Source organism: Elaeis guineensis, chromosome 3, assembly GCF_000442705.2.
Source record: "Elaeis guineensis isolate ETL-2024a chromosome 3, EG11, whole genome shotgun sequence".
NCBI lineage: Eukaryota > Viridiplantae > Streptophyta > Magnoliopsida > Arecales > Arecaceae > Elaeis > Elaeis guineensis.
The window spans coordinates 8,487,104-8,500,324 of NC_025995.2; positions in this window are offsets into that span (position 1 = coordinate 8,487,104).

Consider the following 13,221-nt stretch of genomic DNA (forward strand, 5'->3'; position numbering starts at 1 on the left):
TAGTTACCAGGTATGTCTTCCAATGGTGGGTGGGACTTGATGTGCCACTCTTTGCCCTCTTCTTTCAACTAGCCTATGAAGCAGGGTTTGGCTATGCATGTACCTTCAAGCTGAAGCCAAGCTAAATCTCTTGTACTTGCCACCACAAACTGAATTGGACCCTACAACATTAGCTTTTGTAATTCACACTGTCCACATGGATTGAATGCCTGACTATCATGACAGAACTCCTACCTTCATGCATTCATAGCATGAGTTTCTAAGTGTACATCATCAAAGGTGATTGGAGTTTTGGTATATAAATTAATATAAAGATCTATAATAAGTTAAAAAATATAAATTTATCTTATAGATTAGAGTGTTTGATAATAAGTTTCTTGTGAGGATGTCATGATTTGGAGCACAAATGAAGAGCTTTTAGGCAGACGCCTGCTAGAATGCAGAAGCTTAGAGTCACAGAAAAGGAAGGTTAGAATTGTTGACAAAATGTCTGATATATATGTTTTCAATGCAACAAAATGTGGTTGTATCCTTGATGGTGGCATTCCTTCATATTCCTTGAAAAAAATTAAAAACACCAAGCAATATTCAGGCGATTCAGTTTGCATAACATTAGAAAAAGTGGGACGTTGATATATTGGATGGCCATTATTCATTCAGCCACCAGCCTATTTCACCGACGGAAAGATTCCCACTTATCTCATGATGGGATGCTATAAGCTCAGAAGCCCCAGGAACTCAGTTTACCAACAATTAGGTCAACTACAAGAAAGCATGAGATCCACATAGAAGGGAAGGCTGAGATAATTTAGACATGGACACATGATGCCAATAGAATATTAGACATCTAAGAACAAATCTTTAGATATGGTTCACAATATTTTTTTTTCCCTTTTCCATTTGTAGTTAAGAAGTACATGCATGTCACCATATGCTTGTATCTTTGTGCATTTCTTTAAGCTTCCAGCCACGTGTGCTATGTTTGGGTTCCTGACAGTTGACTCAAAGGTGGCAGTGTTGTGCAAGATTATTTACGTGGACCATATGGTTTGTCAGTATCGTCTTTTCAACTCCTTCCCTATGTTCTCTTCCAAGACACTCACAACCTAACAAGTGTAACTCTCTCTCTCCCCCTCTGAACTTAAGGTTCACGTTCCTTTTATGTTGCATGTCTTTCGTGATTGATTTGGCTATACTATTTTGATAGTAGCTATTGAAGTTTCTATTGATGATTCAGGCACCAGTAGACCCGCTATATAAAATTCATGATGGATGTGCACCAAAGGTTCTCGAAGACAACTTCTTAGTAGGGGACTAACGTCTTTCCTCACTTGGTTGCTAACTAGTTCAAGCATGATGTGAGGCTGCTTCCAAGTAATGGCCACATAGAATGTAAGGTTGCATGATGGAAGTAGAGTCTTGTCACACCCCGAACCCAACATGTAGATCGGATACGTGATAGCTACACACTCCTTAGGACAAAAACCCTAAAGAATATGCAAGGCCTTTAAAATCCATTACAACCTTAATACCCATGATCTCAATTCATAACAATTATCAAAATTTATATAATTACATATTCAATTACTCTTCAATCATCCAATCAGGAATCAAGGATGCTCCATTTATTCATCTGTTCACTCATGAACCCAAGCTATAACCAATCATGAGTATCCTACAACTCTGAAAAAGAAAAGAGAAAGAAAAGTGGTGAGCTTTACAGTCCAGTAAGTATCCCCACACACTCACATCAATATAATAATATAATTTAAAAATAACATATGAATAGTATCAAAAAAAATATAAGTCATAAAATCTCATGTCAAGTATCCAATATGACTCAATATCAATATATATATATAATCATACATCATACACCATTGAATATCCATCTTTTCTAAAAATCATATACTGTACATATGAAATCAAGTAAAACTCCATTTTACTTAATTATGGTTTCATGTCTTATTATCCACATTTTATTAATATGATCCGAATCAATCAACAATAAATCTTTAGGGTCATAGACTAATCACGGTCATGATTCCGTCCGTGACTGACAAACCATACTAGCCATGATCCAGCCCATGGTAGCAAACCATACTAGCCATGCTCCAACCACGGTGGCAAACCATACTAGCCACGATCCAATCCGTAGTGGCAAACCATACTAGCCGCGATCTAGCCCATGGTAACAAACCATAATAGTCGCGCTCCAACCCACAGTGGCAATCTCAGATTTCTGCGATCCAACCCGCGGTGGCAATCTTAAGTACCACGTTTCTATCCATGGTAAGGCTATTCTCAGTTTAATGTGGCTAGTCTAAATATCTCTTTTTTTATCATCAATTTATTAAATATTAATTATGCCAAAAAAATACTGTATCATGTTCCTTTCAAAAATTCTTAATAGCCGGTATCACAACTCAAAACTATCTGAAAAATTATCTTTATTTGATACTGTTGCGGCCAATCCCCTGTTGCGCCTATCGCCGGCGAAGAGCAACTGCAAAATGAAGTCCACACTGACTGAATTTGTGTTCGACGAAAATCCTCCGATGCTTAAGTCAATGGGGAGTGACGAACAACAGATAGTATTTAGAATGGCAAGAGTATCAGCCCAGAATGTTCTTATCAAATACTGTTCATTTACCTCCTTTTATAGATGAATGGTTAGTAACCATCTGTAACGATTAGACACGTGGGTCTCGCTTGTTCCGATATTATGTAATCATGGGGTGCTTAGTTATATCCATCGCTGATCATGTTCTGACCATTACGCGCTTCCTACGTTGGCAGTTTCAGCTAAGCCGACTATATGTCGATAATCATAGTACGTCGATTATAGGTCAATAGTCGTAAAAGTCTGAATGATCATCGATCAGTAATTTTAATATGTCGATGGTCATCAGTCTGAGATTAATCGAGTTGTCATGACTAAGTCTGTTGATAGCTGAGGTTGGTTGACTGTTGCTCGGCCAACCGATTGATAGTCGGTATTTTGTGCTTATGAGGCTGATTAAAAGTCGGAATCGAGGGTCGGCTGAATTATCCCAATAATTGCCCCTCACTCCCAAGTTCAAGGTAATCTGACATGCGTGTTGTCACGTGGTCTATCACGTTGGATGAAGAAAGTTATCACGTGCTGTCTCGAGCCTCGATTCGACTGCTGGCATTAATAATTTTTCAAAATATGAAAGATCTTCAGTCTTTTGTTGTTTCAATAATCGTGAGACCATCATTGGAATGTCATTTCGAAAAGATAATTCGACGTTCGATGAATTCGAATGATTTGATTCTGACAGTAGATCTTGATCACGTATCCAAATATCGTTAGTTCTGTGCCATTCATGCAGATAATGGTGAGGTGGTATGATTTGAGAGTAGATGCGTCGAACCGTCTGATCAATGGTCGGTCTTGATATAGCCACGTGTCGATATCTAAAGAGGTCCTGATTTGAATGACTTCATACGGACCATTGAGGAGTCCTATATATATATAATTGCTTTCATTTGGATTTTTTACTTTTGCATTCGTCATTCTCCTCTGCAACAGAAGGTTCTGCCCCGGTGTTAGGAGCTTTCCAAGTTCTCTTATTCCTTGCATCATCTTCAGCTCTAGATCGAGTTTTCATTCCCTTCTCTTAGGATTTTCTTTTTCTTTTTGGTTCTTATTTTCAATGACAAGTAGAAGTAAGAAAGCTTCATCTTCTCGAGGTAGTCGGTTGGAGAATTCGATCTACGATTCTCCTTCGGATTCGGAGATAGAAGTCTCTTCCTTGTCTGGGCCCAATATCGAATGCCTCTGGGAACAGTATCGTATCTCGAAGCAATATCAGCTTGCCGCTTCTGATCCGGATGGTCAGACGAATTTTTCTCCTCCGGGTCAAGTTGCATTTTATGTCGAGGACCATCGAGCTAGTCTTTGATTTTTAATTTCGAAGTTCGTCCAAAATCTTCTTGACTATTATGATCTTTATCCTACTCAACTAGCTCCGAACTCTATCCAATTGATTATCAGTTTTGCCTTGTTATGCCATCTTATCCCGACCGACACTATAAGAAAAGAAAGTTTTTACAACAAAATTATTTGCGACGAAAATTTTTTCATCGGTAATAAGGATATTTACAATGAAAAAATAAATTCATCGTCAATAATAAATTATTTACGATGAAAATTTTTTCATCACTAATAGTATCATATTAGCGACAGAAAAAAAAAATTCATCGTAAATACTAATTATTTACGATGATTATTTTTATTATAAATAATAAAATATTTATTTTAATTTTAAATTTTTAAATATTAGCGATGAAAATATTTTCATCGTAAATAGTAGAGTATTTACGATGGAAAGTAGATTTTCGTCACAAATATGAATTATTTATGACGTAAAATTTTCGTCGCTCATATATAAAAAAATAAAAAAAAATTAAAATTTTAAAAATTATAGATTATTAACGATAAAAATTTTTTATCATAAATAGTGAAGGATTTGCAACAAAAATTGGCTTCTCATCGCCAATACTCTCTTATTTATGATGAAAATTTTTCATCGCTAATATATAAAAAAAATAAAAAATTTTAAATTCAAAAATTATATATTATTAACTATGAAAATATTACATCATAAATAGTAGAGTATTTACGATGAAAACATATTTTCATCGCAAATACGAATTATTTACGACATAAAATTTTTTTCGCTAATATATAAAAAAAATTTAAAAATTTAAAAATTATTTATTATTAGTGATGAAAAATTTTTATCATAAATAGTGAAGTATTTATGATAGAAATTAATTTTTCATCGTCAATACTCTCATATTTACAATGAAAATTTTTCATCGTTAATATATAAATAAAAAATAAAAAATTTAAAAATTACATATTATTAGTGATGAATATATTACATTATAAATAATTGAGTATTTATGATGGAAAGATAATTTTTAATTTTTAATTGAGTATTCGCTCATCATATGGAGCATATGGTAGGTAATTTTTAATTTTTAATTAGTATATAATTCTTTAGTCATTTAAAAAAATTTAATTAATTCTCAAATTACAGAGAGATGCTAAGAGTGGCAAGCTTCTTAGTAGGAGCGATATCTACCAGCGGACCCACCAACGACGGTCAGGAGAGTGGACGATGGAGAGTTAGGAGTTCTTTGTAAGTTTTTTCAATTATTTTTTTATTCATAGTCTAATTTTTATTATAAAATTAAAATAGCTATAACTTTAATTTTCAGGACCGTATGATAGATATGAGATCCTAGCCTACCTCTGAGGACTCGACCGCACCCACAGATGATGAGATCTGTGATCAGGTGCTTGGCACGAGATCTTATTATGTTAGGGGTTTAGGATATAGGATCACTGCTCTCTCATTCTCACGCTCATTTAGGACTGACATCCATTCTGCGTGTCGAGACTCAACTGATGCAGGTGCAGAGGCAAGTAGACTGTTGAAAATCGACGGCAGATTACCGTAGATCGACAACAAGCTGAGCAGCAAGCTCAGAAGTTGGCTGTACGCAACGACGAGTATCAGTAGCTCCAGATCCAGAAGATAGAATGGATGGTACAGATGGAGTAGATGATACAGCTGATGAGGCAGCAGTAGGTCGATTCGAGCTCTTTCGAGTGATCTCCTTCCCCAGCTCGTTCTTCAGATACCAACACTTGATGGCTTCTTCATGTACTTTTTTATTTTTATTTCAAACTACTTATAATTTTAATTTAATATAATAAAATATTAAAATTTATTTATCAATTTATTATATAAATTTTTTATTTTAATTTTTTATTTTTAATTTATAAAAATATTATAGTAATAAATTAAAAATATATATTCATAAATTATTTTTTTAAAAAAATATTTTTAAATTATTAACGATGGAATTATTTTTGATGAAATATTGATCGTCAAAAATATTTTAATATGATAATTTAATTTTTTTTAATAAATATAAAATTATTAAAATTTTATATATAATTAATAGCGATGAAAAATTATTCATTGTAAATAATTATTAGAGATAGAAAATTTCATTGAAAATTATCGTATTTATGACATAAATTTTCATCACTAATATTATTTAAATTTAATTTTTAAAAAATTTATTATTAAATTAATTTTAACAAAAAAATTTTGTTGCAAAAAAAGTTATTTGCGACCTAAATTTTTCATCGCTAAAAATTTTTAAATATTTTATTTCAAAAAAAATTAATTAAATTAATAACGATGAAAAAGTTTTCATCGCTATTAATTTTTTATTTATTAGCGACGTTATAATTCATCGTAAATATTTTTTTTTTATGATTAAAATTTTTTATTAAAAATTTTTAACGATGAAAATTATTCATCGTAAATAAATATTATTAGCAATGAAATATTTTTTCATCATAAAATATTATCAACGACGTGATTATTTACGATAAAAATTTCGTCGCTAATAACTATTAGCTACAAAAATAGGTTATTAGTGATGAAAAATTTTCATCGCTAATAACCTGTTTTTATTGTAGTGCGATCCTCATCCTTCTCTTTTTTGAGCTTTCTTTGTTCTTCGTCCTCACCCCAAGGCCAAGGATTGGTGGTTAATTTTTCAATCCAAGGAAGGATTTTTCTTTCATCTCCAATCTTCCATCATCCATTCATGGATAGAAGAACTAATTTTTTTTTTGCTTCTTTTTTATCTCCTTGGGGCTTTCCTTCATGCTGGGGTGATCCTAGAACCGGTCCCAACGAGAATGATCGAGTGGATACTGTCGATCGGGAAGACTTCCTCCAACTAAAAGATATGGAAGTTTTATCACAGCGAGAGCTGATGATCGAACAGGCTCTCTATGATGCCAGACTTAGTTCAGTAACTTCTTTAGATATAGCATAGTCAGTCAAATCACTTTTCTCTTTGTTTATTTCTGAATTTTATACTGAACTTTATTTTTTGATTGCAGCTATGCAGATGAGGGCACGTGTTTCGACTATCGATATCTGCTTGCATGCTGCCAAGAAGAGGGCAGCGACTGATGCTGGCTCCTCCCGACCATCAAGAAAAAGTCAGGTTGATTTTCAGTCAGTACGAGCAAGGGAACCCGATTTTCCGTCGGTGATAGTTCCTGAGTCGATTATAGCATTATCAGCTCTAACAATGCTTCCTCCGATTGAAATGCCATCTGTTGGAGTCAGGACGACAAGAGACGAAAATACCATGGTAGAACCATCAACGACTCCATCAATGGGGGTTCGGGCCAAATCAGAAGTGCAACCGAATCCGAATAATCTACTGCTGCACCAGCTATTTCTCAAGTGGAGCGATCTCGGGCACAGTCAAGCACTGATTTCGTGGTGGTCTCAAGTATACGACCATCGACTGGGGACCAAAAAAAGATGCTAGCTACTTTTGCCGATGGTGGGTCGTCTGCGGGCCTCCCCAACCTCTTCGACATCAGAATCCCTGCTGGTGAGTCAGCCTTGGCCATACGACTCATCGAGGCTGCGCTTCTTCCAACTGATAGGGAGAATAGGAAAAATCGGATAGCGTCCAAAATATTTTCCTCATTTTACCTGACGATGCTTGGGGTAATTTTCCAACATTCCTTTCTTCTTTTTTTATTGTTTCTTGACTTGACTTGTCTTTTCCTCTCAGTGGGCGCACAGTATGCACGCTTTAGAGAGCGGATATCATAAAATCATCGATCTTCATCGGGCATGGATGGACAAGGTGGCGGCCACCAACGTCGAAAAGACTGCTACCATTGAATAGCTTCAGACGGCGACTGAATGGGAGAAGAAGCTCCAAAAAGAGATCTCCCGTATGACGACTGACTTACAGTCCTCTAGAGCTGAGCTTGAGTCGGCTTGTCAAAACATCATGTCTCTCGACTCTCGGATCAGAAGCAAGAAGCATTCCATCAGTCAGCTCCGGAGAGAAAGAGACGGATGCATTGAAAAGCTGGAAGTGGAGTGTGGAAGGCATCGGGCCACTATGGAGAGGCTGGCACTGGCCGATACTGAGTCGACCTCCACGAAGGCTGAAGCTAAGTCGGCGAGAGGCATCCTTAGTCTGGCTATCGAGAATTTCAAAGATTCACAACAATTTAAGGATGAAATTCTCGAGGGCAGGTTCGCCTCCTACTGCGTCGAATTCGAGGACGGTAAAGATGCAGTCAGAAAATTATATTCAAACATGGATTTGAGTAGCATCGTTCCTCCTTGTTCAGGAGAAGAGGATGTTGAGGAGACCACTACGTCGATAGGAGGAGATGCACCGGCTACACCAGATCTTGCTCCAACCACCAAGACTATGCCAGAGCAAAGAGATAAAAAAATTGACTGGTGATCGGTGTAACATTTTTTTTTTTTGTAATCAAGTTCAATTTTGTAATTGGACCTTAGGTCCAATTTTATAATTTTCTTTCTTTAATGAATGAAAGAAACTTTTCAAGTATGAAATCTTCTCTTTTTACTTGTTTTGTCAATGTCATGGAATCACAGTCGGATAATCGATTATCCATCGATGAGTTGGATGTCCAGTGATTACTGTAGTAGAGTTTATCCATTAGTCAGATGTTAGTTGACATATCTTGCATACCTTTTAGGTATCTAGATATTTGATAGACGATGATAAGTCGAATATCCTTCGATTGATCATAGTCAAGTTGGTATATTTAGATATTTGATAGACGGTGGTAAGCTGAATATCCTTTGACTGATCGTAGTCAAGTCGGTGTATTTTTTACTCGATCGAGATCGAGTCGGCATAATGTTCTGCTTAGCTAAAGCTAAGTCGGCATGAATAGTCATTTGACAAAAGTCAATTTTTGCAGTGAAAAACTGAGATATAGTCTGTAAGTCGATTTTTACAGTGAAAAATCGAGATGTAGTCAGTAAAAATTGATCGATTATTTATCAGTCTAATATCATTCCATAGATGTAATTGATAGAAGCTTTCACGATTCTGAATTCCAATATTTCATTCCAAACATTGGACATGTGAATAATTTTATTGATAATACATCTTCAAATTATCGATATTTCAAGTTTGAAAAATAGTCATTCCATCAAGAGTTTTTAGCCGATATGTATCCAGTCAAAATATCTCGATTATTCTGTAAGATCTTTTTCAATTTGGAGATAATTTTTTTTGATCCAGAGGCTTTGAAATTTCTACCTTTCTTAGGATCAGATCTCCTGGACGGAAGACCTTCGACTTGACTTTTGGATTGTAATACCGAGCCACTCTCTGTCGATATTCTGCCATCCGAACTTGAGCTTGCTATTAGACTTTTGAAAGTAAATCTAAATCGGCTCTCTGATATTTTGAATTGCTTGGCTCATTATACTATTCTACCCTTGCTGATGGTAATCTGATCTCAAGTGGAATCATCGTTTCTATCTCATAAGCCAAATTGAATAGTGATTCTCCCATCGGTATTTGAGGAGTTATCCGATATGCTCACAGGACCAGATATAACTCTTCCATCCATAGGTCTTTAGCTTCATTCAGTCTAATCTTGAGATCATGTAGGATTGTTCGGTTTGTTACCTCCATCTCACCATTGGATTGTGGATGGCCAATTGATGTGAGTTTGTGCGTAATATATAATTTCGCACAAAATTTTTTAAAATTTTGATTATCGAATTATCGACCATTGTCGATGATGATGGTGTGTAGTAGACCGAATCTGCATATGATTAACTTTTAAATGAAGTCTTCTATCTTACTTTCGATGATTTATACAAAAGTTTAGCTTTTACCTATTTGGTGAAGTAATCGATGGAAACTACAATAAACTTTTTTTGACCAGATGCTAGAGACAAAGGATCAAGTATATCAATTTTCTATTGTGTGAAGGGCCATGATGCAATAATTGATGTCAGCTGACTGGCCAGTTGATGTTGTATATTAGCATACTTCTGGCATGGTTCATATCTTCGGACAAGTTCAGCTACATCTTTCTTCATGGTGGGCCAATAATATTCTTGTCGTAAAACTTTATAAGCCAAAGATTTAACCCCCAAGTAATTTTCATAAATTTCTTCATGAACTTCTCGGAGTGCATAGTCGACATCTGCTGGTCTCAAACATTTCAATAAGGAAAGAGATAATGATCTTTTATAGACTGGTCTATTCATTAAAATATATTGTAAGGCCATCCATCTTAGTCGTTTGGCTTCTGAAAGATCTACAGAGAGAGTTCTATCAGTTAGATATTGGACGATCAGGTCCATCCAGCTTGGCTCGTCATTGATTTATAGCACTTCTTCAACTTTGTCAATGCTCGACTGTTCGAGACATTCGATGAATGTCCGATCCAACGAGTTGAATGAAGTGGTTGCAAATCAGGAAAGTGCATCAGCTCGAGCATTCTCTGTTCTTGAAATATGAGAGATCTGAAAATATTTTAAAATCAATATAAGATCTTTTACTTTCTGAAGATACTTCATCATAATGGGGTCTCAAACTTCAAACTCATCCTTGACTTGTCCGGTAATCAACTGTGAGTCAATGAAGACCTTCAAGTTATCAATATCAAGCTCTTTAACAATCTTCAAGCTGATTAGGAGAGCTTCATATTCGGCTTGATTATTTGAAGCTTTAAAATTAAATCGAAGGATATATTCAGTTACAATCTCTTCGAAATTGGTGAGGATGAGACTGGCTCCACTGCCTTGCGCATTAGATGCTCCATCGATATGTAGCACCCATATCGATGTTAAGTCGGTCTCGAAAGTTTCAACTTGCTTTAGTTTGTCGTTGGATTCATCCTCAAAGTTATTATCAGATATAGTACACTCAATGATGAAATCAGCCAAAACTTGAGTCTTCATCGACAGTCGTGGGCGATATTGAATATCAAACTTACTAAATTTTATTGTCCATTTCACTATTCGACCTAAAGTATCAGGTCGGTATAAACTTTCCTTCAACAGCTGATCTGTCAAGACAACAATGAGATGTGCTTGGAAGTACAGACGAAGTCGCTGTGATGATATGATTAGAGTATAGATCATCTTCTCTATCCTTGAATATCTTATTTTAGCATTATGAAGTACTTTGTTGGTGTAGTAAATTGACCATTGAATTTGATTTTTATCCTCCTAGATGAGTACCGAACTAACTGCCTTCGTCAAAATCATCAGATAGAGATACAAAGTTTCTTCCATCTTTGATTTTGTAAGCAATGGTGGAGACGTCAGATATCTTTTTAGATCTTCGAAGGACTATCGGTACTCATCTGATCATAAGAAGTCTTTTGCTTGTCTCAAGGTCTTGAAGAAGGGCAAGCATCTTTCTGCCGATCTTGAGGTGAATCGGCTGAGTGCGGAGATCTTTCTATTAAGTTGTTGTATCTTTTTCTTGGAGCTTGGATGCTTCATATTGATGATAGTCTTTATTTTCTCGGGATTGACTTTAATTCCTTATTGTGACATAAGAAATCCAAAAAATTTTTGAAAGTTACTCCGAATATGCACTTAGTCGAATTCAATTTCATTTGATATCGTCGAAGTGTGTTGAAGACTTCTTCTAAATCTCAAACATGATCAGAAGTTTGGAGGTTTTTCACTAGCATATCATCAACATAGACTTTTATGTTTCGCCCGATTTGTGTCTTGAATAATTTATTGACTAGCTGTTGATAAGTAGCTCTGGTATTTTTTAAATCGAATGGCATTACTTTGTAACAGTAGATGCCTTTATCGATTATGAAGGTAGTGTACTCCTCATCTTCGAGTGCCATCCAAATCTGATTATAGCCCGCAAAGACATCATGAAGCTTAAGAGTCGGTGTTCCGAAGTCACATCAACTAGTTGATCGATCTTTGGTAAAGAAAAGCTGTCCTTCGGACAAACTTCATTTAGATTTATATAGTCAATGCAGATTCTCTATTTTTTATTGGTTTTTCTCACCATCACTATATTGACAAGCCAATTGGGATAATTAACTTCTCTGATGAAGCCAGTTGTGAGGAGCTTGTCGATCTCTTCGTCAATGACCTTCTGTCTTTCAGGAGCAAAAGATCTTTTCTTTTGTCTCACCGATCTAACTTTAGGATTAATGTTCAGCTGGTGGGTTATTCTTCTAAAAAATTCCTAACATATCGGTTGCCAACTAGGCAAAAATATCGACATTTGCTCTTAGTAGATTTACCAGTTGTTGTCGCTCCGAATCAGATAATTATGATCTAATTTGGACCATCTTTTCAGAATCTTCCTCTCTTAATGGGATAGAAACTTGTTGCTCGATCGGTTTACCTCTTTCTTCATTTTTTTTTTGATCCAATTTATCAACAGACAAAGAGTCTTCAGATTGATTTTTTTTTTGTAGAGATCAGAAACAACTTTGAGCAAGTTATTGATCTCCACATATTTTTTTGACTCCATTTTTTATTGAGAATCGGACCAGTAGATGGTATGTTGAAGCTACAGCTCTCAGGGCATTAAGTCCAGATCGCTCAAGTATGCATTGTAAGCTGATGGAACTCGGATGACTGTGAATGTTAGGAAAACAGTACTTTATTGTGGATCTATTTTCGTAGTTAAAGAAAGAATAATTTTTTTTTTATGGTAACTACATCTCCAATAAAATTGATAATGGCGTCAAGACTCTTTTGAGTCGGTCAGTCGGTAGTTGGATTCAGAAAAAAATCGAGTAGAAAAGAATATCAATTGAGTTTTCATTATCAACTAAATTTTTTTTTACATCATAATTTACTATCGTCACCGAAACGATGACAGCATCATCATGGGGAGTTTGTATTCTCCTAACATCATCTTTCGAAAAAGAGATTATATTGTCCAGTTGTCGTTTCTTCGCCGACTTTTCTTCGAAAGTTGCCCTCTAGTCCTTCGGTCACCCAGAGATCATATTGATTACTCCCGCCATTAGTCGATTGTTGATCATCTCTTCAGCTTGTGGCTGAGGCTATTGGTCGGTGGGAGGTTGAGTCGGACGATCTCGTCAAAATTTTCTAAGATAGCCACATCGAATTAGGGCCTCTATTTCATCCCTGAGTTAAACGCACTGTTCGGTATCGTGACTGTGATCACGATGAAACTGACAGTACTTCTTCCTATCATGGATTTTCGATGGTGCTTTCATCGATAGAGAATGTCGTAGGTACTCCTCTCCTTCAATCTCTATTAAGATCTGTGCATGGAGAGCAGAGAGAGGAGTATAGAAGTCATACCTGCCATAGTTGTTTAGCC